General features: G+C 51.7%; 1 long non-coding RNA gene across 1 annotated transcript in view; it reads right to left on the bottom strand.

Annotated features, from left to right (window-relative positions):
- The window catches only part of LOC144165090 (uncharacterized), a 49511-nt gene that overhangs the window by 7353 nt on the left and 17354 nt on the right, over window positions 1–24804 (bottom strand). Inside the window, exon 2 of the long non-coding RNA XR_013321353.1 lies at window positions 18707–18761. This is a non-coding gene — a long non-coding RNA (uncharacterized LOC144165090). The remainder of the gene's footprint in view (window positions 1–18706; window positions 18762–24804) is intronic.

Raw genomic sequence — 24804 nt, 5'->3', positions numbered from 1 at the left:
CACTCCAACGCTTATTGCACTGCAATAGGACACATCGGGCGCGTCGCTCTACACCGCCAAGACCACCTTAGCCAGGAAGGGAGAAACAGGCGCGAGGGCGGACAAAGAAAGGCCATAAGGAGCGAGTCGTACTTACGCCCGCTCCCAAATATGGTTCGTATCCAAATAGCCTCCTTCCGTTGGCCGCGCCGGAGCAGGCCGCCGGAACTTCCGGTGAAAACCTGTCACGAGAGGGGTTCGGCCACGCCCCCCCGCTCGCAGGAGCATCCTCCCGGAGGGAGAAAGCGCGCAGCCGCGAAGAGAGAGGTACCGGCCCTCTCGCCTCTGCGGAGGGCCGAGAGAGATAGGAAAGATGGCGGAGCTCCGCAATCCCCACATTCTTCCCCCCTTTGACCAAAGCCCCTCGATCTCGAGGGCTCCGGCGAACGATGACCTCAGCGTTTGTCTCGCTGCCTGGCACACCTCTCGAGAGAGTTCAAGAAATTCCAATCCAGAACATGCGCAATGGCGACAACGTCCACGTTCCACCAAACTGCCACCAGATAGTTCGCCACAAACCGCCGGTTGACCTGATTTCATCAGTCTGCGCACAAGGCTGGCCGCGTGCACTGTCGGCAGGCCCAAGGTCCGCAGGTCCCGAAGGTGAAGTAGGCTGGGCCGGTGGACAACAGGGCCCGGCAAGCAGGCTGCTCCCAGACGGTCACTTCCCGCAGCGGTTTTCCCGGCGACGACGGTGGGCTTGCCTGCCGCATTACCGGTGGCTTCCGCAGCTTACGGGTTCAGCAGTCACGACCTCTGATGACCGGATCTGAGCTGGAGGTGCGTTCGTGGTGCTGCCTCCCAGGTGGCTGGCTAGCCAAGCACCGACGACGGCTTTCGCTCGGCGCCCCTAGGGCGTGCGCCTCCGCCAACGTGGAGGGGGCACGATCAGCTGACCGCGGGAGCCGGCCCGCCGCGCAGCTCACTAGCTGTACGGGCAGCGGGCTGCTGTTTTGACATGCAGCTGGGCTCTCGTTCTCCCCGAGGTGGGGGCTGGCTCAGCTGGCTCTCAGCAGGCCTGGCGTGGTGTGGTGGCGTCGTAGTTGAAGGGTCGCTCGAACCCTGGGCGCGCTGGCTTGAACCCTCCGGAGACGGTGGCCCACCCGGTCAGCGACCTCGCCGATTGCAGGTGTTTTGGCGGTGCGTCGGGAAGCTTCCTTCCACACCTCCTCTCTTGAGCTCGTGACCTCGCGAGCCCGAAGTGGGAGCGCCAGCAGTGGCTTCGTGACGGCGGGCGCCCTCTGGACTCACCCCGCGCAACCCATTGCCGGACCCCACGGCGTAGGCTGTGCGTTCCATTGGTCCGCCTCGAGGAGCTTCCTCTGGCAACCCCTCCTGTCCGCTGGAGGGCGGCGACTCGATCAGCGAACTCGCCGGTGGCGGGTGTTGTAGCGATGCGTCGAGAACCTTCCTTCCACACGTCCCTCGAGCTCCCGACTTCGCGAGTCCGAAGTGGGAGCGTCACGCAGTTTATCCCATTGGAAAGTACTACTTCAGCTCGCCCACGTGAATGGGGCCGCTCATTCGACCAGACCTGGGGTCTTTCAGCTTCCAATTCAGCGGCGAGATCTTCTCGGCGACTAGGAACGGTCCTACCCACTTGGGTGCGAGACCGGCCGCGAACCCCGCGCTGGGAACACTCAGTGCGTGGTTACGTTTCAACACAGTGTCGCTCACTTGGTACGCAACGTCTCAATCAGCTCGGTCGTAGGGCACCTTTTGGTCGACCCTGGCCTTGCCGCGCCTGCGGTTCGCCCCCTTGATGGCTTCTGCCAAACGCTCGCGCAAGCGCCGCCCGTAAGCAGCATCTGCTGCTTTCGCGGGGACGGCGGTCGACCTCCTGGCCAGACCCGTGTCCGTCGGTGTGTTCAGCCCCCTGCCGAACATCAGGAATGCAGACGTGAAGCCCGTGCACCGATTCACGCTTGTGTGCACGGCGAAGGAGATCGAGCTAAAGTGCTCGTTCCAGTGTTGTTGCCGCCGGGCATATGCCCCAAGCAGTGGCTTTACGTCTCGATTTCGGCGCTCCGTCACGTTAGACTGGGGGTGATAGCACGATGTCGTTTGCTGCCTGACACCCATTGCCGCGCACGCTTCCCAAAACAACCTTGATGTGAAATACGTGGCGTTGTCCGTAATCAGCCGCTCCGGAAATCCTTAGCGACAGAACAACTCTGACAGCTTTTGCAGGACCTCCTGTGCTGTCGCTTGCGCAGCGAATTGAGTTCACCGATCCCACTCTAGTGGCATGTCACCACGAGTACAAACTTGTATCCTCTCTTGCTGCGCGGAGGCGGGCCCATCAGATCGCACGCCAGCACCTCTTATGACTTCGTGCTCACGATAGGCTAAAGCAAGCCCGGCGCCTTACCGCCTCGCGGTTTGCGCGCTTGGCAGACGTCGCATGTGCGTACGTACCTACAGACTTGTGCCTTCCAACCGGGCCAGGTAGCATACCGACAACGCTTCCGCCATGTATTTGGCGCGCTACCGTGGCCGTCTGCATCATTGTAGTGCTGCAATGCAGCACACTTGAGCTTGCTCAGGATAACGGCTCTAAAACACTCACTTCAGTCATATTTGACGGGCACCTATTTCTGCAGAGCCCCGTCGGCGTCAAGCAGGTAACTTTCCAGTTCGCTCGCAGCAATACCAGCTACGTAGAGCCTGCGCCAGCCGCAATACCAGCCGCTTCCCGGTGCCCGTCATTCTCCGGTATTCGATTTGCCTGCGTGTCGGTCTCTTCACTAAGACTGGCGATCATCTCCCGACAAAACAAATCCTCCTGCTGAGCCTCGACTAGCTATTCCCGACAGAAGGCAACCTCTAGCGGAAGTCCTCCCCCGACGAGATGCAAGTGCGCTGAGTTTACGAAACTTGGGTCCTCCCGCGTTCAGCGCTCTTCCCGCGCTGAGAAGGGTCGCTGACCTTTAGTATCCTCCTCGGCCTCTGCGGCACGTTGGGTGTCGTCCACGGGCGCCCGTGACAGCGCGTCCGCAACCACATTCGTGGCGCCTTTGCGGTAGCGAACTTCAACTTCGAAGCGTTGCAATGTCAAGGCCTTTCGCCCGAGCCTCCCGCTGGGCCCACGGAAGCGGGAAAGCCATGTGAGGGCCATGTGATCAGTCTCGATCGTGAATTTGACCCCCTGTAAGTACATCTCGAACTTTCGAATTGCGTAGATTATGGCCAGCCACTCCTTCTCGGTGAACGAGTAGTTTCGCTCTGCCAGTGTCAGCGCATGGCTCGCAAAAGGCACGCGTCGCAGTTGTTCTCCATCCACCTGGAGGAGCACTGCCCCTACGCCGAGGTCACTCGCGTCCGTTTGGATCACCAATGACCTGTTCAGATCCGGCAGTTTCCGCGATCAGGTGTCTGCAACAGCTTTCGCCAGTTGGCGTATGCTGCTCTCCTGCTCCTTTCCCAACTCCCAAGGGGCAAATTTCCTCAACAACGTTGTCAAGGGTGCTTGCAGGAGCACGCAAGCGGGGATAAACTGGCGGTAGTAGCTGATTATCTCTAGGAAGCGCCGAACTCCGGCGACATCCTTCGGCGTGGGAAACTCCAAGATCGCCCAGTGTTTCTCGGGATCGGGGGACACCTGACCACGTTCGATCCGATAGCCGAGCAGGCTCACTTGAACGCCGTATATTTGCGCCTCGCAGGATTGATGGTTATGCCAGCCGCCCTGAGTCTTCCCACGACGTCTCTCAGGTGGCATAGGTGCTCCTCGAAGGTGCGGGAGTAGACGAAAATGTCGTCCAAATAGGCGAGGGCATCCTGCCACTTTGCCTCACCGAGCACCCGGTCGATCAGGCTCGGACTGATGTGCTCGGAATGTGCTCGGACTTCCGCACAAACCGAAGGGAATACGTACAAACTCATACAGCCCCCGATAGCAAGCGAATGCTGTCTTGCATTCATCGCTGGGACGAATCTTGACCTGAAGGTACCCCTTGCTGCTCCAAAATGGAGAAGCATTTTGCGCCACCGAGATTCGCGACGATTTCGTCAACGCTCGGGGTACGCATCCTTTTTAGTGACCTCATCCAGCCGCCGATAGTCGACGCATAAACGCCAGCTACCTTCCTTCTTTCGAACGAGCACCACTCGGAATCCACAAGGGATTGTCAAGCGGCGGATAATGCCTGCTTTCAGCAGTTGCTCCAGCGCCTCATCAGTTGCCGGCGTCTTGGCGGGGCTGACGGGCCGGGGATTGCATTTCCATGGTTGGGCATCGCTGGTGTCTATGCAGTGCTGCAACAACCTTGTGCAACCTGCTTGCTCAGTGAATATCTCGCTGGAGTCACCTAACAACGACAAGTCGCGGTCATGCTGCGCTGCTGTCAGCTCGCTAGCACTTGCTAGGAGCGCGCCCAATCCCTCGCCCTGACCTCGGGGTGGAAGGCGCGCAGCGCAGAAGAAAGCAGCCGCGGCAGCAGCAACAACCGAGCCCGGAGGTTTCTACCGGCAGCTGCTACCGGAGGTTGCTACCGGCTACCGGCAGCGGCTGAAGCTTTTGTTTCTGCAGTGCGAGGAACGTTTCGGCAGCGCACCCATGCAGCGACTTCGCTACGGGCGGCGGCTCGGAAAACGGTTTTAGCGGCATAAAAGGGCCCTCCCGATTGCCTCCGTTGCCGACGTAAACGACGCGGTTACGCTGCGCCGCTGTCACCTCACTAGCACGTGCTGGAAGCGCGCCTAACTCGTCGCTCCTATTTCGGGCTGGAGAGCTGGCGGGGCAGAAGAAATCAACCGTGCCGGCAGCAGCAACAACCAAGCTCGGAGGGTGCTGCGCGCACCAGCTATCGGCGGCGCCTGAAGCATTTGCTTCCCTTGGCGCGCGGGACGTTTCGGCGCGCACCCACAGAGCGACCTCGCTGCAGGCGGCGGCTCGGCGAACGGCTTTAGCGGCGTAAACGGGCCATCCCAATATTCTCCGTTACCGATGTCCACGACCAGTCCAACCTTGGCATAAAGTCTCTCCCCAGAATGACTGGGACCATCAGTCCGGGCAGGTGGACGAAACGCATTCGCCGTAAACCCTGACTGCAACGCACGACGAGGCGTACGTCACCGCGGCAACTTCCGCGCGCGCAGCCGAATGGCTTTGCGTTCGAGATGAGAAACGACCTCGTCCCCTACCAGTGAAGTGCTCGCCCCGGTGTCCAGCAGTGCCTTAACACTCCACCCAACCATTGCGAGGTCGAGAAAGGGCGAAGGCGCGCTGGTGGGAACTCCGACTATGAATGCGGCGGGCGTGGTGATGTTTTCCTATCGGGCGCGTTGATCTGCTGCCGGCGGCTTCACTGGCGGCCCGCAGCGCTTCCCTGCCCACCTGGGCAGATTCGCATCATGTGGCCAACTAGGCCACACTTGAAACAGCGAACAGAATTTCGTGCTGCTTGGTGCGCCGTTCGAAGCTGTTCGTACGCTCCATGGCCAGCTGGCCGCATCCGGTTCTCCGGGGGCGAGTTGTGAGCCGGTGCAGGCAGCTGCGGCGGCGCCGATGCCGTGTAGGGAAGCCCACTTGGGCGTGCGTTCGCCGGCCGGTCGCCTGACCGGTTTGTGGTGTGCACTGCGCACGGCGCTAGCAGGACCTCAGGCCGTATGGCCTCCGCGTTGCGCAACCCATACGAGTGGGGGTCCAGCGCCCGGTCCCCGAGACCTAGCGTTTCTCGCTGGTTAGGTATCAACGTAGAGCCATCCTCGAGTCGTCCGCTGCCCGTAACGCCGCGCCAAGCACAGCTTGGTTCCATTGTTTCACCGGAGGCGACGGTGGCCGATTGCAGCAACAGCCGCAATTGCTGCTTGCACACGGCGAGTTTTTGACGCCAGCTCGTTGAGATCCCTGCACCTGCAGTTCTTCAAGTACAAGGCAATGGGGGGGGGGGTGGCATTTCCTGACGACCTGATCGACCCGCTCCGAGTTCGGGGCATCGGGGTCGGCGTACTCGTAATGCTCCTGCATCGCACGCACATAGTCGATCATCGATTCGTCCGGAGCTTTGGTGCACATTTCCAACTCTATACGCATCTGCGGGAGGTAGTCGATGGGTAGGAATTCATCCCTGAACATCGTTCGGAAGTCATCCATTGTGCGGGCCGTATGGCCTATCACTCGGTACCCCCGGGCGGCATGGTCGACTAGGGCTGCGGGCAGAACTCTGTGCAGCACCTCGCTCTCGCTGATGCCGGTCGCCTGCTCTTAACGGCTCAGAGTCAGCAGGAAAGCGTTCGCGCTCACTTGATCGCTGTAAGCGGTATACGTCGGCGTCAGTAACTGCCCCCTGGGAGCGGGTGAGCGCGCCGCCTGCAACATTAGCTGCGTGGCGCTAGCGAGAGCGTTCGCAATGGACGCTGCATCTGCAGTCATTCCTTCGCTTACGGGCGCCTGCGTGCTCACTTGCACGAGAGGCGCGCCGCATGGGCCTTCAGCTTCTGCGTAGGCCCGGCGCATGGTGGTTGAAAGCGCGGTGTCACCTGACGTACAGTGCTCGCGGTATTCGGAACTTTCCGAAATTCTCGTTGGAGCGCGAGCCCCAGCATCCGCGTAGGCCCGGCGCATGGGGGTTGAACGCGCGGCGTTACCTGACGTAGAGCGCTCGCGTAATTGGGAACTTTCCGAAATTATCGTCGCTGCGCAAGCCGCACTCGCGGTTGCGTAGGGGCAGTGGAGAAGGGCGACCCGAGCCGCTCCTGCGGCTGCGGTGGGCGCTGTTGATGCAGAGCATCGCGGGACCTCCCGGGCATGATCACAAAGGTCGGCAACAGCATCAAATCCACCAACTCATAATCCTGTGCCATGTTCCTCGGAGCTAGCGAACCTCGAATTCACTTAAAGACGAGCCCCACATACGGGTGCGAAAAATGTGGGGACCAAGGTTCTTACGGCGGCCTAGCTCGATCCTAGAGATTCAGCCGCAAGGCTTGCTCCGCTGAACACCGCCACGGGTCACCAACTTGGCGTAGCTGCAGCGAACAGCAAGGAACACGGCACACAGAATTCGCCCACTCCGACGTTTATTGCACTCAATAAGGGGACGTCGGGCGCGTCGCTCTACACCGCCAAGACCACCTCATCCAGGACGGGAGAAACAGGCGCAAGGGCGGACAAAGGAAGGCCAAAAAGAGCAAGTCGTATGTACGGCCGCTCCCGATGGTGGTTTGCATCCAGAGACCCTCCTTCAGCCGGCCGCCCCGGACAAGGCCACCGGAACTTCCGGGCAAAACCTGTCCCGTGAGGGGTTCGGCCGCACCCCCGCACCCCCCCGCCCGCTCTCACGGGCATCCTCCCTGAGGGGGAAGGGCGCAGCCGCGAAGAGTTGTTGTTTTTTGACGTCTTTATTTCACTTGAATTGCCCCTGGGGGGCTGCTGTTAAATGAAAAAAAAAAGAAAAACCCTTAAGGGGATGAAATATGAACAAACCAGGTCCTGGGCAGTTGCGCATCGGGGGCCCACGGCGCCACTATCCATTGCGGAGGTCTTCTGGTGTGCCCCTCAGGCGGTATGCCCGAGGGCGAGTAGCCTGGCGCCAGTGGGCGGAGCAGCTGGATCCAGAAGCAACTCGTCCAATGCCCGCCAGAGCTCGACGGCGGTCGCAATTGGGGTAGATGAGTCCTACCAGGCCCAAGCTCGCAGGGAGGTGGGGCGTACCTCGGGCCGCAGAGTGTCCAGGGATTGAGTCCGGGGCAGTGAGTAGAGCGGACAGGCCCAAAGCAGATGCTCCAGGTCCGCTCGAACTAGGCATGTATCACACGAGCTGAAGCTGTGACGGGATGAACCGGCGTTTTGGGTCTACGGAAACGCTGCAGTAGGAATGGGGTAAGAGTGTGCCCGACTGAACTTGGCGGATAGTAACTTGCTGCCGACGACTAAAGACATGGCCAGGAAGAGGATGGATGCCCAAAGGGTTGTGTGCGCTCGTTAAGTATTCCCGGCGATACTTCTTAGCTTGAACGATAGCTTCTCTTGGGTCGTAAGTTGTTGGTGGCATCTCTGTTTCGTGCTCGATGTCTTCCTCCGAACTGGGGCGTCCCGATTTCGCGGATTCTAATAGAGCGCGCACTAGTCGGTTTGTCTTTTCGTTACCCGGTATGCCCGAGTGGCCAGGTATCCCGTGAACTGTAAAGTCGTGGCCCAAGGTTCGGAACCCGCTCATGTACTGACGAAGGTGGCTGACTAGAGTGCACGTTTGCGAGCGTCGTCACAGGCCCTCTACCCTTCCTGTGAGTCCGTAAAGAGATGATTGATGTGCTTCAGACTAAGGTCTTCTGAACTGCGCTGAAAGCTCAGGCGCTTGATTAAATCCAATATGGCGGGAAGTTCTGCCCTGGTGCTGTGTCCCGGTTCTTTTGTGATGTGAAGTTTGCGTCCCCTTGTTGTGCCGTCCTCAATAACCCGAACTGTGGCGAAGTTGGGAAGGTACATGATACATGCCGCATCGGTATAGAAGGCGTGACTTTTTTCACCTCCGGGGGAGTGGTCTTTTAGACAACGAAGCCACTTCCCGTGACGTTTTGCGCATGCCCATCTTCTGGCTGCTTGATTATTTCCCATGTTCCGCGGTAAGGGCTTGGCATCTGCCAGGGAAATGCATTCCCATGGCTGTGACTGTTGAGGTAATGGGGGAAGTGCACTTATGTTGTGTCCAAGCCTCGCCAGTCTATCCCTCCCTGCTTATGTCGACTGCAACCGGGCGACTTGCGTGTGTATTTGTACCTCGATGAGATCCGACACAGTATTTATTATGCTTTAGCTGTTGAGAGCATCTATGGGAGTGTATCTCGGAAGGCCGGTTCCAATCCCATGAGCTTCGTTGTTCAGGCGCTCTAGGATAAGAAGTTGTGTTTTCGTTAGGGAATGATACGGTGCCCCGTACAGTATTCGCGAGTGGACGAATGCTTGGATAAAGTGGCGCAGTTCTCGGTCTTTTACTCCCCGTGCTCGATTTGTGATCCGACGGAAGATGTGCCTGACCTGCTTTATTGTTCTAATTTTGCGTGCGTGCCACGTGTTGGATGTGCATGCCTCGTCCAAAAACATTCTGAGAATGCGGATTACGGTTTTCCGCTGTACTGAACTCTGTCGAAGTTGTAGCTGGATCCCCTCTTTCTCCGCAGTCTTCGATTGCGAACGCCTGCCTTCATGTATAACGACAAATTCTGTCTTTTCGGGGGCTGTTGACAGGCCGTCTTTCTTTGTATAGACGTCAATGGCGTCTACGGCGGCTTGGAGGGCTATTTTTTGTTCTTCCAGAGATCATACTTTTGTCCATAGTGTGACGTCGTCCGCGTAGATTGCATGTTCAATACCGGGTATGCAAGCTAGTTGTTGTGGGGGGCCTATGATAACAATATTAAAGATAGTGGGGGATATGACGGAGCCTTGGGGAACTCCCACCCGGTTGTATTCGGTTGTGCTAAGCTATATTTTGATTTCAACTGGAAATGTCTGATCTTTAAGGAAGGCAGCAATAAAATTATGCATACGCCCTCTGATTCCCATTTCTTTCACCACTTCCATGATGCAGGTGCGAGGTGTGGCATCAAAAGCCTTCCTCACATCGACTCCTGCAACAATGCGCGGGAATGGAGACCTTGCGTCGAGAACGTCGCTTTCTAAGTGAAGCATGATGTACTGTGTGGTTAAACCAGGTCGGAAGCCATACTGGGTGGGGGCCAATTTTCGGTTGTCTTGTAGCCACCAAATCAGGCGGCCATTCACCATGCTTTCCATGATCTTGCACAGGCATGACGTGAGAGACACCGGCCTAAGGTTTGCAAGAGTGTTAGGAGGCTTTCGTGGCTTCGGAATGGGCTTCACAATCAAATGTAGCCATTCGTCTGGCAGCTTTCCGGACATCTACAGTCGGTTGAACTCTCCCCTCTCGCCTCCGTGGCGGGCCTAGAGAGATGGGAAAAAAGGTGGGGATCCGCAATCCCCACGACGTGTAGTTTGGCTTGAAGTCTGTGCAAGGTAGTTTTGTTGTGTTTATTGTGTTTCGTAGTGCAGCACTGGCTGCCATTCCATTCGCCATTAATTTCCGCCGATGCCAGAGTGGCCTGGCGTCCAACACACAGTCGCCCCAACATTTGAAGAAAACGCCAGCATTATTAATTTCACGACAAGATTACGACACGGGCCACGCTGAGCGAATTTGTATAGATAATGGATTTAGGAATATAGTGTTCCACTATGTGACTTACAACCAGAAAATACCATATGCTTCTGCCGTAAAAATACTTGTATTTATATTCATGGTTCAATGTGCTTTAAAATAGGGTACATGCGCAGCACAAGACACCTCAGTAAATGTTTTAGATGCCTCACTTAAAAACTCCGCAGGTTTGTATTTATCCTGCAGGTACATGAAATGCTGCAAAACCCCAATTCTTGGTGTCCTGTTCTTGCTGTATGTTAAGAAAGACAAGTTGCATTACACAGGACAAAGATGCCATGGTGCTACAAGGCCAGTGTGAGATGATCTAAATGTGTCTCAAAAGGATACCTCATGAATAGTCACCTCGTCCCTCACACTCTGCGAGAAAGGAACAGAAATGGATGGGTGACCTAAAAAGAGCTGTGATGTGGATGTATCAGTACAAACAGGTTTAAAAGGATGGTTGTCAATTGATAAAATTTTAGAGGCATATAACAAGTCAACACAGGTTTGATGGTGTTATAAGCACCGTTTGGCACACTCTGCGTGAAGACTGTACAGGGTTCGCGCGGAATCCGCCACAAGAGATGTGAAGCCGTGCGCACCAGCCATCTGCTACCAATCGTGCTCACAAAGTGTCAAAGGAAATACCTCATCGCTGCGAACCGGAAACTACGACTGACGCTGCCGGATTGGAAGGTTTACTGTAGAATGGGAAGTAGGAAAGTGATGCTACGGTAGATGTTTTTACCGAAATGGTGCGTGGTGATTCATCGAGTGTCGCATCTACGCAGTGAGTACGTTCCCCGCCGTTGGTGCTTGTGCCGATGAGCCACTGTTGGCGTGATACCGTTACTGGGCTCATTCGGCGACATTCCGTAAAGGCTAACTGTTTGCTACCAGACGTCCTCATGAAGCGGCCACGGAAGTCAGTCTCTCCGTCAACCTGGAAGTAGGTCTGCGCACCCAAAAGAGGACTCGCGCCTGAGGCTGTAATCGGGCGTAGCTGCCTAAAAGCGAATGTGGAAAGGAGAAGGAAGGCTCGTAGGCTTGCTGACAATTGTAATGCCGCGCAGAAGACAGAAGGAATACTTGGTTTCGTCAATTGCCGCTTCTACACAGTGAAGATTCTTCTCGCACACAAAGCCGTTGTTGCTGGTTTTGTAAGGTTAAGCTTCAGCCGTCGGAAAGCATGAATGGCGGTATCAAGCAGCTCCCTTCGAAGTTCTCTCCTTACGACGAGGTAAAGATATCGCGTAATAAAACTTAAGAGCTAAACGCGGATATCCCCCTGAATTTTTTTCTTTTCGACCCCTCACACAACCCGCGATGATTACGTCCGCCTAGGATGGCTACGGCTGCTATTTGGTGTGTTTTGTTTTGACGTTTAACCCAGTTCATGCAGCAACCTCAGTGAGAGATGCTATCTTGGGCGGAGGCCCACCAGAAACCAGCCGTGCCAACTGTGTGAACTTCCCTATATGCCCAGAACCTGCCATCTACCGCACGCAGGACGCGCACAGCGAACGACGCACGCGTTCAATCGATTGGAGCCGACGCCACCAATTTTGTGAAGGACTCGCCGCTGATGTTTGCGCTTACTGCAGATCTCAAACTGCCCCTAGGCGCCCACTGTTAAGACCGTTCTTTCACTTACACTAGTTGTATTCTGGGCTAGGTTATGAACATGAGGCAAGAACGACCCTGCCATACAATAAGCGGAATACTAGTTCGACATGCTACAATGGCCCAACCGCATTCAGTTCCAAACCAACGTTCGCTAACACTGTGCTCTGGTAGTACTGCGCAGTGGGAGCCGGTATCAGATAGCACGCAGCCAATTCTCGAATTGATGGCGCAGTTGCGCGAAGCGAATCGCGAGTTCGAAAAGCATCTTCTTGCGCTCGATGCAGCAAAACTGAAGAGTGCCGAGGAATCGTTCACCCGAGCGCCATACACCAACGATAGAAGTTGTTACTGTAGCGCGTTGCAGCAGCTACATTTTGTCATACCAACGTTCTATTGCCATTAAAAGAAACTCGCAAAGTAAAATATGAACCTGAACACACAAAAAGTGCGATTTCATTCCAGGCAAGCCAAAATGACGCGTCGCTTGGTTATAAGAGCAAAGTTGGGAAAAGCTGATTTCCAAACATATTATTAGCGTGCCATTGTATGAATCCTACAAACAGTATTTTTCAATTTTGCCCCTTCTGGCTCACTGTATCATGTTCGCGTTCCATTTATTTATTTATTATACCTTACCCGCCCATTGAAGAGCATTGATTAAGGGGGGTTACGTTTTTCAAAGAACATTGAAAAAATAGTGGGGAAACAGAAGAAAAAACAAGTACACAAGATAAAGTTTGAGTAATCAGCTTGCAGACGTAAATGAAACACGTCATACACGTTTCTAACAAACAAATATTACAAACGCACACGGTTTTTGTGGAATCTAAAAGATAAAAAACACTCGGGTACAAGGGGAAAACATCGATAAACCGTAACAATATTTTTCTGCCAATTCATCATTACACACATATAAGGAAAAATGTCGGTGCAGGTTTTCGATAAAGCTATCTTGACTAAGTATGGTTGCAATTTGGTCAGGGAGATCACTCCAGTTCTATATTGCTCGAGGCAATGCCGATAAATTAAAAGCAAGCGCCTTGCCAAAATTGCGCGTAAAACTATGACTATTATGAAGGCGTCGTCATGTACGTACTAGAGCGTTAAGAGGAAGCAAATTAGGTGTAATGCAAACTATGTATTCATGGAAAAGGCATAGTAGCGCGATCTATGTAGCGCGATCTATATCTAGCGATCTATATCTACATAGTAGCGCGATCTATATCTAGCGGCTGAAGGGATAACTCTTGTTTGATTTGTGTAACGCTAAGATGACGGTCATGCTTTCGTGTAATAAATCTTGCGGCCATGTTTTGAATACGTTCCAGCTTGACGAGTAGGTAGTTTTGGTGAGGGGACCAGATTGCTCACGCTAATTCTAGCTGTGGACGAATAAAGGTTAGATACGCAAGTTTGCCGACAAGAATGGTGTGCACAGGTCATGCTGACAAAAAAGAGGTATTTTATTTTTTTACGAGTAGTCTGATTGGGAACACGCCATGACATTTTCCCATGACACACTGATTACCAGCATCCGGCCAGTGTCGTTCCGGTCATCATGAGTGGCTTGTAGACGACTTCACAAACCACGTGAAAACATGCCGGACTTTACGTGACGCTTCAACCAAGAATTCGTAACCTTGATTCAAATACCGGATCAAGCATGAACTGTGTGCACTTAATCAAGGTGGAACCGAAAGGCTGTTGGAATATGCATGCTGAATAGTGGGTTCGTAACAGCATGGGGAACAGGATGTGCCCGAAATAGAAAAGGTCACCGGGGCGATCCGCCAGTACCATCCAAGATTCCGGCCATACCTCGACTTCCGGCAGCTCTCCGGCTTTCACGACCTTCCTCAAGATGTTTTGGCCATTGAGGCTTCCTTGCAGGCAGCAGTGTATTAAAAGCGGCCTGCTCATTACAGACCTATTTGGAGGCATCCTGATGGGGACAAGCCATGCACTCGCCAGGAGAAACCAGCCGAGGAACGTTGCCACAACGGCACGGTCGCGGCACTATGAGCAGACTCCGTTCATTGACTCCACCTCGACAACTTGCTACCCCAGCAATTCGAGCGGCAAGCCAGAAGTTGTACCACCGAACGGCATTCGGCAACTGAGGGATCGCGGATGAGATCAAGCCACGGCTGACCCAAGCCCTGTGGCCCCATCGCGCGAAAGCCGTACAGGTAAACTAACCCCAAGAATACGGCCCAAAAGAGGGAGAGATTTCGGTGTCAAGCCTCCAAAGCGGGGCGGCGCCACCTATGAGATGGTTGCCGCCCTGACTCACCGCAGCGGTGAAGTGCCACTGTGGGTGATTGTTTTCGAGTGGTGACTTACCCCAGCGATTAGGACCCTTCTTGGGTAAAGCCTTTGGGTTAGGCCGACCAGGGGCAGTAGCTCCAAAAGCGGAGATCTTGGCTAACCTTGCTTATCAATCCGTTCTGACGTCAAGGAATTCCTGCCTGCATCTCCCGAATCGAGCGACACCGATAGGTGACAAGGGACTGTATACCAGACGGACACCTCCGGCGCCTTAACCTTGTCGAGCCCAGAAACACAATGTAGCCCTATCGCAATGCAGCCAACGGGCGCAGACGACCGCTCACTGGTATTCTTGTCGTCCTACCACCCAGTAGCGTGCGGTACACAAACCCTGGCGCAAGCGAGGGAGAGACGCTGCTAGCAATTGCGGCCAGACTCATCACATTGCCGTATAAACCAGTGTACGCACCCGGGGCCGCAACAGTGCATGGACCGGCAACCACCAAAGCCGCTAAAACCCCAGCGGAAAACTTGACCCACACGGCGGAGGCTGACGCAGAGCAAACATTCCAGACCAACTACATTTGTGAACGCCCGGCTCTTGAGCATCCACAAACCACCACAGCTGGGCGGAACCCTGCATGACGTGGTGAATACGGTAGCCGGTGAGTCCATCAAAACCGCTTGGTCATTTCCAGTTGTGTTGGCCGATAAAACCGATGGTAGTGCTCGCCTAGAGAAGGCAACAGACGCCTAAACGTGATGACCAAGAGATAATCTCATCCCTTTCCATTTGTTGATGTGGTTATGTACGCGTAAGGCTCGGCAGAAATATTCACCATACTCGACTGTAGTAGAGGATTCCTACAGATACCGGTCGCTAAAAAGGATATCGACAAAATGGCATTTACTTGCACAAGAGGGCTGCGTGAATTCGTCAGGTTGGCGTTCGGTTTGTCATATTCCTCCGCAACGTTCCAGCATATGATGGACATCGTGCTCAGGGTGCCAAGTTCAATGACGCGATGGCGTACATGGACGATGTGGTTGTATTTTCAAACAACCTTGAGGATCGCGTTGTTCATTTACAGGCTATGTTTCAGAGCATGCCGAACGCAGGCCTTCCAGTAAACTCTCGCAAGGTACAGTAAACCTCGCCTCTGGCTGACATCAGGATCGAGCTCGAGGTATTTGTTGTAGAGCGCGGTTCAGTGCCGCTCATCCAGGAGAAGCTCAAGTTGATCTTGCAGTTCCCGAAACCAGAGAACGTCAAAAGTATGTAGCGCTTCATGGGTATGGTCGGCTTCTGCAGGAACTTCATTCCAAACTGTGTGGACTTGGCTCGGCCTCTTCATCATCTGCTAAAGAAGGGCGCCAGGTGGTCTAGAGCGGCTTTGGTGGAGCGGGAGTTTCCCGCTCTGTCACGAGCTATCGCCAACACCACACCCATGTGGTTGCCATCTCTGAACCGCCGTTATGTTGTTCAAACCGATGCAGGCGAGTACGGCATAGAGGCTGTTTTGCTACACGAACATCGCACCAAACTTTACAGCCTGGCTTTCGCCAGCCGTTTTCTGTCAGCTGCTGAACAAAACTATTTGTTGACGGAGAAGGGGTGTCTCGCCGTAGTTTTTGCCTCGAAAAGTTTAACATATACTCGGTTGGCGCATATTTCACGATACAGACCGACTACCAATGCCTGTCATGGTTTTCACGGCTTCAGAACCCTGCAGGTTGCCTGGTAGGGCGGCCCCTAATCCTGCGAAATTTTCACTACAAAGTGTAATTCAAGAAGGGAACCAGCAACAAAAGCGCGAACGCTCTTTATCGTGCACCCGTACGAGCACAAAAGCAACCAGGATTACAGGTCTTCGCGGTGGTTAGAACGCCTGAAGAAGACTGGGGAACCCTGGTAAGTCGCCAGCATATGATAGAAGGGCAGCAGACTGACAAGCAGTACAAACACATCCAGCAGTCACTTACGGCTGCAGAGACCGACGACGCTACAGTGGTACGGGCACCGAAATATGACTGCTACATCGGAAGTCAGGACAGATTGCTACTGAGTTACATTTTAAGCGCAGACACAGACAGCGGTGAGCATCCCTTCTGGGTGTTCGTACGAAAGAGCACAAGGAGAGTATTTTTAGAATACTACCACGACGCTACCTCAGCAGGTCATAGTAACGGACAGGAAACGTTCAATAAGGTTTGTCGTGTTGTCTGACGGCCTTGCATGAGAATTGAGGTTATAAAGTACGCGCACATGTGCCCGGTTTGCCAGCCTTTGACGCAAAGAAATGGTAACTGGCTGGGTCTCATGAATTCTGTCCAGAGCCGCTTTCCCTGGCTAATCGTGCTGTACGATGTGATGGGTCCATACCCACGATCTGTGAATGGCAATCACTACCTCCTCGTCATCACAGTTCATTCCTCAAAGTGGGTAAAGTGGTACTCCTTACATAAATTTGGTTCTAAGTCGATCTGGGACAAGCTGTTCTATACTTTTTTGCGCTTTCGAGTCCCGGAAGAGCTAAAAACGGTCAATGCGTCGTACTTCACAAGCAAGAACGTCGAGAACACTTGTTCTGTTCTAAAAGTAGTACAAAAGAAGACTACTTCAGTGCCATCCACAAGCAAATGTAACAGAACGCGTGAACAGAAATTTGAGAATGATGCTGGAGCGCTTCACTGAACGCCGCAAAGACTAGGATGCTCGCCTCTCCAAAATGGTGTTTGGTACGCTGACTATGGTCAACCACTCCACCCGCCTTTACACCAGCAGCATTGCTTTTCGGCCGACATTTGTGTTTTCCTATTGAACACTCCTTCAATGATCAGGTCGAAGTGCTCCGTCGCACTTATGTCAAGTATGCGCAAAGACCTTCGCAGCTGTGTGAACGAGGCTCTCAAGGAGGGCAGGCGAATCGTGGATGTAGCAGGGAAGAGGCCTCCCCCAATAATCTCCAATCATCCCAGTCCTGGCCGAACTGCATCCAATTTACCTCTTAAAACTTCTGGATCTCATTTGCTCATCTAATTTGCTGCCCCCCTTTCACGCTTGCCTTCTATAGGGATCTCGTGTGTTACCCTTAATGACCAACGATTCTTTTGCAGGGAAGGCCCTAACAAGGTGACAAAGCGCACACCTCGGCTGATTTATCGCCTTCATAACCTGCACGAAGGATGCGAAATCGGTCCAGTAAGCGATGGTGACCTTCAGGCATATCATGAAAGAACCTCTGGCGAAGAAGTTAACGTTATGTTCCAGGAGGCGCTAGCCGTTTAACGGTACAGCAACAGTATTCGAGCGGACAACTCCATCAAACCAGCATTCCCCCCGAACCCGAAGGGGCAGGCTTCCTCGGCTGCAGCCCCTGGATGCTGTCCGGACAACTTTGGAGTTGTCTGGTCTTGGGAGAGGGAGAGTGTAGGGTCGCAGCTACTACGGATGGTGCGCGTTGTGGTGTCAGCGCAGTGAACGTGCGACAAACACAGATACGGGCGTCGGCCCCTGTGCGTCATGAACCCTGTGCGTGTTCGTACGATAAACAGGGAGCGGAAAGGGAACACGTGTGGTGCGTACCAAGCCCGGAACAGGTGCCCAGCGGCCCCGACTGGTCAGACGACTTCTCTCGGTGGTGCGCTAAGGGTGACTAGGACGGAACAGCTTGGCGGCAGCGGGGCCAGGATGGGAGCAGCAAGGGGCAGACAATCGGACCCACAACCCCTGGCCAGCTCGGACTAACCACCACATGTGGTGGGCGCACACGGAGTGGCTTAGTACAAGGACTCGAACGTTGTCGTGCGTGTAGAGCGAAGCGCCGTATTGTTTTTCGCCACAATCGGTGCAGTGCGTTTTTTTAGTGCTGCGTTGTTTACAATACGGTATGTGTTACGAGCTGATGTTGCTACTCAAGTAACTTTTGTTTCGCGATCCCGGAATAAACCGGTGATGTCTGTTCCTTTGGTGTCAGCGTCACTTCGGCTCGCGGGGTCAGGCTCGCGAACCCTTCGCAAATGAAGAATGTTTGTTATGCCCGTTGTCCTCGCGATTGCTTGTCCGTTTTTTCTTGTGGTTCTGTACATTTTTGTGCTTCAGCACCCCCCATGTAAAACTCCATCCATTGGGGTGTTTGAGGTATCTGAAATAATTAAATAAATATTGCGACCATAGGAATACCCAGCTTTCTCGCACAAAATTACAACCTCTCGGGAACCTAGAAAAACCACTTCACGAAAACGATATTTGGCATAAAGCTAGAAGTCAACGTTAAGAATAAAACGCTAAAAGAAGATTTCAGGTTTCTGAATATTTTTTTGTGTAATTCGCTGTCAAATCTAACTCCCCATGCATGTCTTTGGGATAGTTCCCATGGCTCAGGAACCCAGTCGCGCAACGTGCGCGACTTGAAGCTGTGCACAAAGCACGTATTCACCCCAAATATTAGCTGCGCAAAAGAAGTTTTTATTTCGCTAAAAAATTGCAGAGTAATCACTGTTGAAAGGACTGCCATGAGCGGGAAAGCTGCACATGTATGGAAGTATGAAAACAACATAACATTTTGCCAGGGATAAAGAGAATCATCGGCTTTTTAAGCACTTACGGTATCTCCACATTCAGGTGGAGGAGGTTCAGTGTGGTCTAGCCAAGTGACCGACCTGCAGACACAAAGATTTAAAAAATTTAAGCAACACATCAAGTCACGCGTAACAGCGCAGGAAGGATTAGCCGTAATAAAGCCGGCAACCGATAAACTAGAACGTATATGAGCTGCGTATTAGCTATTAGCCTGTATAAGCTATTAGCCTGCGTATTAGCCTGTCGGTACCACCACTAGGAAATTTGCCGACAATAAAATGGAGCACAACTAAGTGCTTATTCCTAATATCGGAGAACCTACTCATCAAATGCTATATGTTTTGTCTTCATCTTTGTTGGCTCGTGTTTTCCCCTGAAAAAAGGGTGGGCGATGCTCTAGTAGAGTTTTCAGTTCTTTGGAAACAAAGTTTTATGGCCTGGGTAATCAAGGTACAGAAACATGCCTTGTTTTCTAAATAAAAAAAGACAAACAAAAGAGAGACAAAAACGATTTGCAGAGGTTTTCCAAAAGTAGCTGTAATAGCCAAGCTTGCAAAATGGGTTATTTGATGCATCGGTAGTACTTCCTACGACAGATCGGGCAACATCCGGCTTGCGGTCGTCAAGCTAGAGGATCCTTTTGAAGACGGTAGTGAACCCGTATGAAAGCACGCCGGACATCCTTCTCTTGTCCGGATTACGCCTGTTTACCGAGTAGATACAGTTCTCTAACCGCTTCCCGACGACTGCGCGGGCGTCACCACCCCAGAATAGCCGGAGGTTGACCAGTGGTCCAGCTACATGACTGTAGCTTGAGTAGCCGTAAGTGTCGCTGAGCTGAGGTTCCGAAACACTGTGAAGCGCGTAGAATTGTTGTTGTGGTGATCGATCTCGAGGCCGCTGCATGGGATTCCGCTTCAACAGGGTCGGTCATCACGTACCCTCATTATCACGTACCCTCAGTTATTGAGGAAACGTATTTCAAGGAAAGCCTACTACGCCACGAGAAAATCGAGAATCACCCTCATACCGAAGAGACCGACTTCTTTTTAGGTCGCCATTCATTCATCGGTGATCCCAATGTCTTTGTAAGGCTCAAAAAGACAAGCGCGCGAGTGACCGAGCGAGCGCCCGCACGCCAGCACGCGCGCACGCTCACCAGCAGGCGCGCACGCATTCCAAGTAACTTTGCTCTTCATGCAGCAGCTTAAAAGGCACCGTAGGGTTACTCGGTACGCTCTTTGAAAACATGTTTGTTTTACTTTCCGGGGAAGATAAACGTTTTGCTACAAAAGATCTTAGAGGGCAATAGAAAGACATCACTCATACCGACTATCTTGTGGCTGATGTAAAATTATTAATACACCGAAATATATGCACTTACACTTACTAGCTTAAGTATACTCTGATATATATATGTATATATATATATGTATATACTTATAAATATACGTATATAAGTACTTATATACTTATACGTATATACTTACGAGTTTAATAAATAGATCAATGAATAATTGCGGGTTTGACATCTAGAGAAAAATTGAATATTTTTCTGCTGACACACTATGGCCCAAACAATTTCAACAAATACCCACAAATCTAATGACGACGACTCGAACCTGCAAATTACTACAAATGACAGAAAAATATTGATATATAAATGAATACCCCAAAAATTACGGGCTACATTTCGCACTAGGCACCATGCACCAAACGTCGGCACTCATAAAAAAAGTTCGAAAGATTCCCCGCAAGAAGGAAACGAATACCTCCTAAAAAAGCAAAAAAAAAAACTACGGCACGTTACGGCGTTAGCATGCGGGCCAGCCTTAATACCCATAAAAATGCCCAAAACATCGACCGGGATAACCGCTGAAAATATAGGACGATCTCTATTCTCGAACCTTGTGTGTCTCGAGCTTGCAGGGAGACTCCAGCAATGTTTTTAGAAACCCTGATGCGACAAAACAAAATACTACTGCACTAATTAAGCGACAATCTTAAGGCCACACGTCACTCCAGCAGCGCGAATACGCTGATATTGCCATCATAACGACCCTTGGAACCGGTAAACTCCGTTCGAGGACGCTGACATCTGATACGTAAAACATTTCGAGCGTACAGCCCCAAATAGATTATCCCCGTATATCAAAAACAACTAACATCACCAATAACGCTTTTCTTCCACATCTTTTCAGTAAGAATAGTTCCTTAATTTCGATAAGAAAAAAAACGTGACAGGCTTTCTATACCCCATAAACGCTGCATATGTGCAGTAGATTTTGGGAGGGAGAGTTTGACAGAACGTTCGTTTTATATTTACGAAGAACCCGGGCGGACATCATTTTCTTCAACTACCGTAAAGAACATACCATTAGGTCACTGCGCTCCTTAGCAACCATGCCCCAACATTTTTAAACATATTGAATAATCTGCATTCAATAGGATTCTCAAAAGCATTACTCAAGTACATGAGGTCTCACTTGTCCCCTAAAAACAGCAAAAAACTGTTCCTAAGCTTCTGGAAGACAACCCCTATCACAGACATCCACAGTATTCCAGGAACGTTCCGTCAGAACCAATATCGGTTCTACTTAGCTGTCAGGTACTTCACGAGGTGCATTAGAAAACAGCTAGTCTCACTACCCCATATGTCTGTCTACTGTTACCTTGAAAAGTCTTCCCGACTTACTTTCTGCTCAGCACAGCCACAAAAAAGCACGCCATATGTGACTTCTATAATGTGGACATAGCTTTTCCTGCCATCACTCACGTTTGCAATCTGGGCATCAAAACAAAGAAAACGCTTCAGTCTTCCTCTCTAATCAATCCTAACGCGGGCACTGACTCCACAATACTACTTCTTTGAATGCCTGCCAGACTTAAGGCTTGTAATATAGGAAGTTCACACACTCCGAGACAATCGTTTGCTTCTCGCACGAAGGTTACAATTAGGAGCGCTTGGCCTACAGTAGACAAAACGTAAAAATAAAAAGAGCATGGCATTTAGCATACAAAGCTCCCGTTAGCACACCTAACAGCACTTCGATGCCGAAAATACTGCACAATAGGTATCTACAACACATCACAGGAAATAATAGAACCATTCGCACTTGCCAACAAGACCATATTAAGATATCTCTTGACGAACAGAGAACAACTTCGAAACAGTAATTACCTCCCATCAGCAAATGCACTGCTATCTCACAACACTGCACAACACACAGGGTATCCGTATTAATTCATTGCCACGAATCATGTATCGTGGCTGCGACAAGTTCCCCCCCAACGACAAGTGATGATCCATGTACATAGATAACGGCCATTAATCTACCGGTAATTGTTCTGCGGATTACGAACCCGCTAAACTACTCATGCCGCGGGAGTGAAAATGGCCCAAGGACCAGAATTCCCCATCGGGAAAATACTAGCCACATCTACAGAAACTGACCAAAAAAGCTCATAGCTCTGGCAACGCCTAGATTTCGTTCCTATAAAAATGAAGCGTAGCACTTCCTGTACGCCCCACGCACCATCTGCTGGTGCTCTTCGAAAACTATTTTAATCTTTTAAACAACTAGCCGGGAGGCAAAATCACAGGTTTTCGGCGAACGACTAGTGTTCAAGCACAGAAATTGACCAATTTTGTCGATTGAATGGCAAACGTGCACCGTCGGCGTGTTCCTAATTCCCTGTTCCCTCTACGTCCTCGCCAGCATCTGGCCCTCCCCGCCGTAAACTGGCCACTCTTACTACAAGTTATGGGCGGCCGGGTAACGCCATACTCTATGCCAAGCTTTCGTTTCCCGACTGTTTCTAGCAAAACAGAGGCGCTCCCTCTCTCCGGGGAAGGAAACGGGAGGTTTAGTTTGTGGGTGTAGTTTCTGGCTAGTACACGGCAAGCTTCGCTACGGCGCGGTTGCGCATTGTCCGCATCGGTGACAGCCGGCAACCCTATTGAACGAAAGCACAAGTGGGTCCGTGAACTTGCGCGTGCCCGACGAGCTAATTCTGAACTTTGGTAAATACAAAGCCGGGCAACACGAACGCGGTTGGCCGAGGGATTTGGCTTGAAAAATTTCTTGAGGGACTCTTATAGGGTTTCACAGATTTAGACAACCTCCACGTCCAGCCCTGTTCTTGGTAGGGTAGGAGGTTTCGTTTCTGCAGCAGATATCTTTAGGCCGACAAAAATCGGTTCGGTAGATACAGAAAACCCCAAACGCACGTGAGCGCGTGTCTCGTGGCGACAGCCCAGCGGCCACGACGCTCGGGAAGCCGCTTAAGCAAAAACCAAATACCCAGCGCACATGACCGCATGCCTCACGGTGACGGCCATAGGTCGCCCAAGCTTCCGCGGAGTTCTTACGCCACATTACGAGCTCCTGCCATTGTAGTCGTCATCGTATGGCGACTGGCCCGCCATGGAACCGCCACAGCGAGACGGTGATGATAAATCTGTCGAGTCACGCCTTCACAATCCACACCCAGTGGCCGTCACTGGACCAGCTGAAGGAAAAACTGAGGTCTACCGAGGCTAGGCAGCAGTACGAGAGGATTTCCCTACTGGGCTGTGGCGGCGGAAGACGACGACGAAAGGCATGACAGCGATTGCAACTGGATAAAACACTCCATAGTTTTTTTGCCTTTGCTTTACAGTGACGTAGAAGTTGTATCTTTCTACAGATGTGATCCAGCTGCCCCATTACGACTGCAAACCGCTGTCCGTATGGGCACAACCTTGGTCGACCCCCGGCTTTGCTGTTTTTCCAGCCTTGGACCTTTAGTCGACCACCACTACGAAGGCTGCACCAGGCCTCCCTACTGCTGGTTTTGCAAGAAGCACAACTGAGACAGCGACTAGGACGTTGACAAGCGCCATGCCTTCTTTTCCCGCGGCTGCCCGACTTACTTCCGGCTTGTCGCGGAGGAGGCTGAAAGCACTTTTTTGTCAATGTGTGAGTAAGCTCATAGTAGGAAATTTTTGAACTGCCATGCAAGAGCGTCAACCTGTTAATATATGTACGTGCTATTTCTGCAGTGATTATAGGTTCAAACTTTGAAGGATGGAAAAGGACAGTGCGAAAGAAGCACAAACGCAATATATGACGGGAAAGTGGCATTTGGGGCTCTGGTCGGGAAAGTAACGACTGCTGTATTAGAGGCAACTTTTCAAATTGCCTCTCATTATGACATTATGGAAAGCGGTAAAACTTATTATGACACTGACAGTTTTTCCAAAGCGGTTACCGGTTTTGGTAAACTAGCTTCGATGCATAGAAATGCCAGGGGCATAAGAAACAAGCTAGAGGACATTGGTAACATCTTTGAAATATATTAAGCCTAAACTTGATGTGGCGTATTTTTCGGAAACTTCGTTGACTAAAAATGGTACGATTCCATTCTTTAAGGGACACCGATCGAAAAACCTTTTCAGACAGGCCAGGAGGAGTGGAAGTGTTGCGATTTACCCTAAAGAATTCATATCGTTAACGGTCATTGGCGACTTTTCTTCGAGTATTAACGATGTTGAGTGTCTTAACAATTTGTTTGGGAACAACCACAGTGTCTGTGGTCTATAGATTTCGAAATGGTGGCAGGCAACATTTTATGACACTAAGAAAAAATGCGCGCTGTTTTCATGGTGTAACAACGTACGAAGTGGCACGTCAGCAAACCTTTCTAAAACTTTTTTTATTTTCTTGAACGACTTCTTCAGTTTCGTTGCAGTAATAACAACTCTTGTATAATTATGCGGGACATCAATATAGATATGAGTTCATCGGATAAGTGCTATCTGGAAATAAAAAAAACGTACTTCCATGCCATGCATACGAACATCTCTTCGAACTAGCGACTAGGGTATCTTGTGGTAGTGCTACCCTGCTAGATATCTGTCTTTCTAATAGAAACACCGATGAGATTCAGGCTGGCGTCCTTCCCGTTGATCTTTATGATAATTTACCAGTGTTTTATTTTGCCAACAAAAAAGGTACTGTAAGCGGCAATAGATGTGAAATAATTTCTCGGCGTAGAATAACCAGCTCGCGACTGGAACCGTTTAGAGACCTTTTCAGAGTTTTCGACTGGAAAGAAGTTTCCCCCCAAAACGACTCAAAC

This window comes from Haemaphysalis longicornis, unplaced genomic scaffold, assembly GCF_048455015.1.
Source record: "Haemaphysalis longicornis isolate Haplotype H1 unplaced genomic scaffold, Haemaphysalis longicornis Haplotype H1 scaffold_14, whole genome shotgun sequence".
Taxonomy (NCBI): domain Eukaryota; kingdom Metazoa; phylum Arthropoda; class Arachnida; order Ixodida; family Ixodidae; genus Haemaphysalis; species Haemaphysalis longicornis.
Note: the sequence above shows the minus strand (reverse complement) of the source record. Positions and strands in the feature narration are given on the sequence as shown.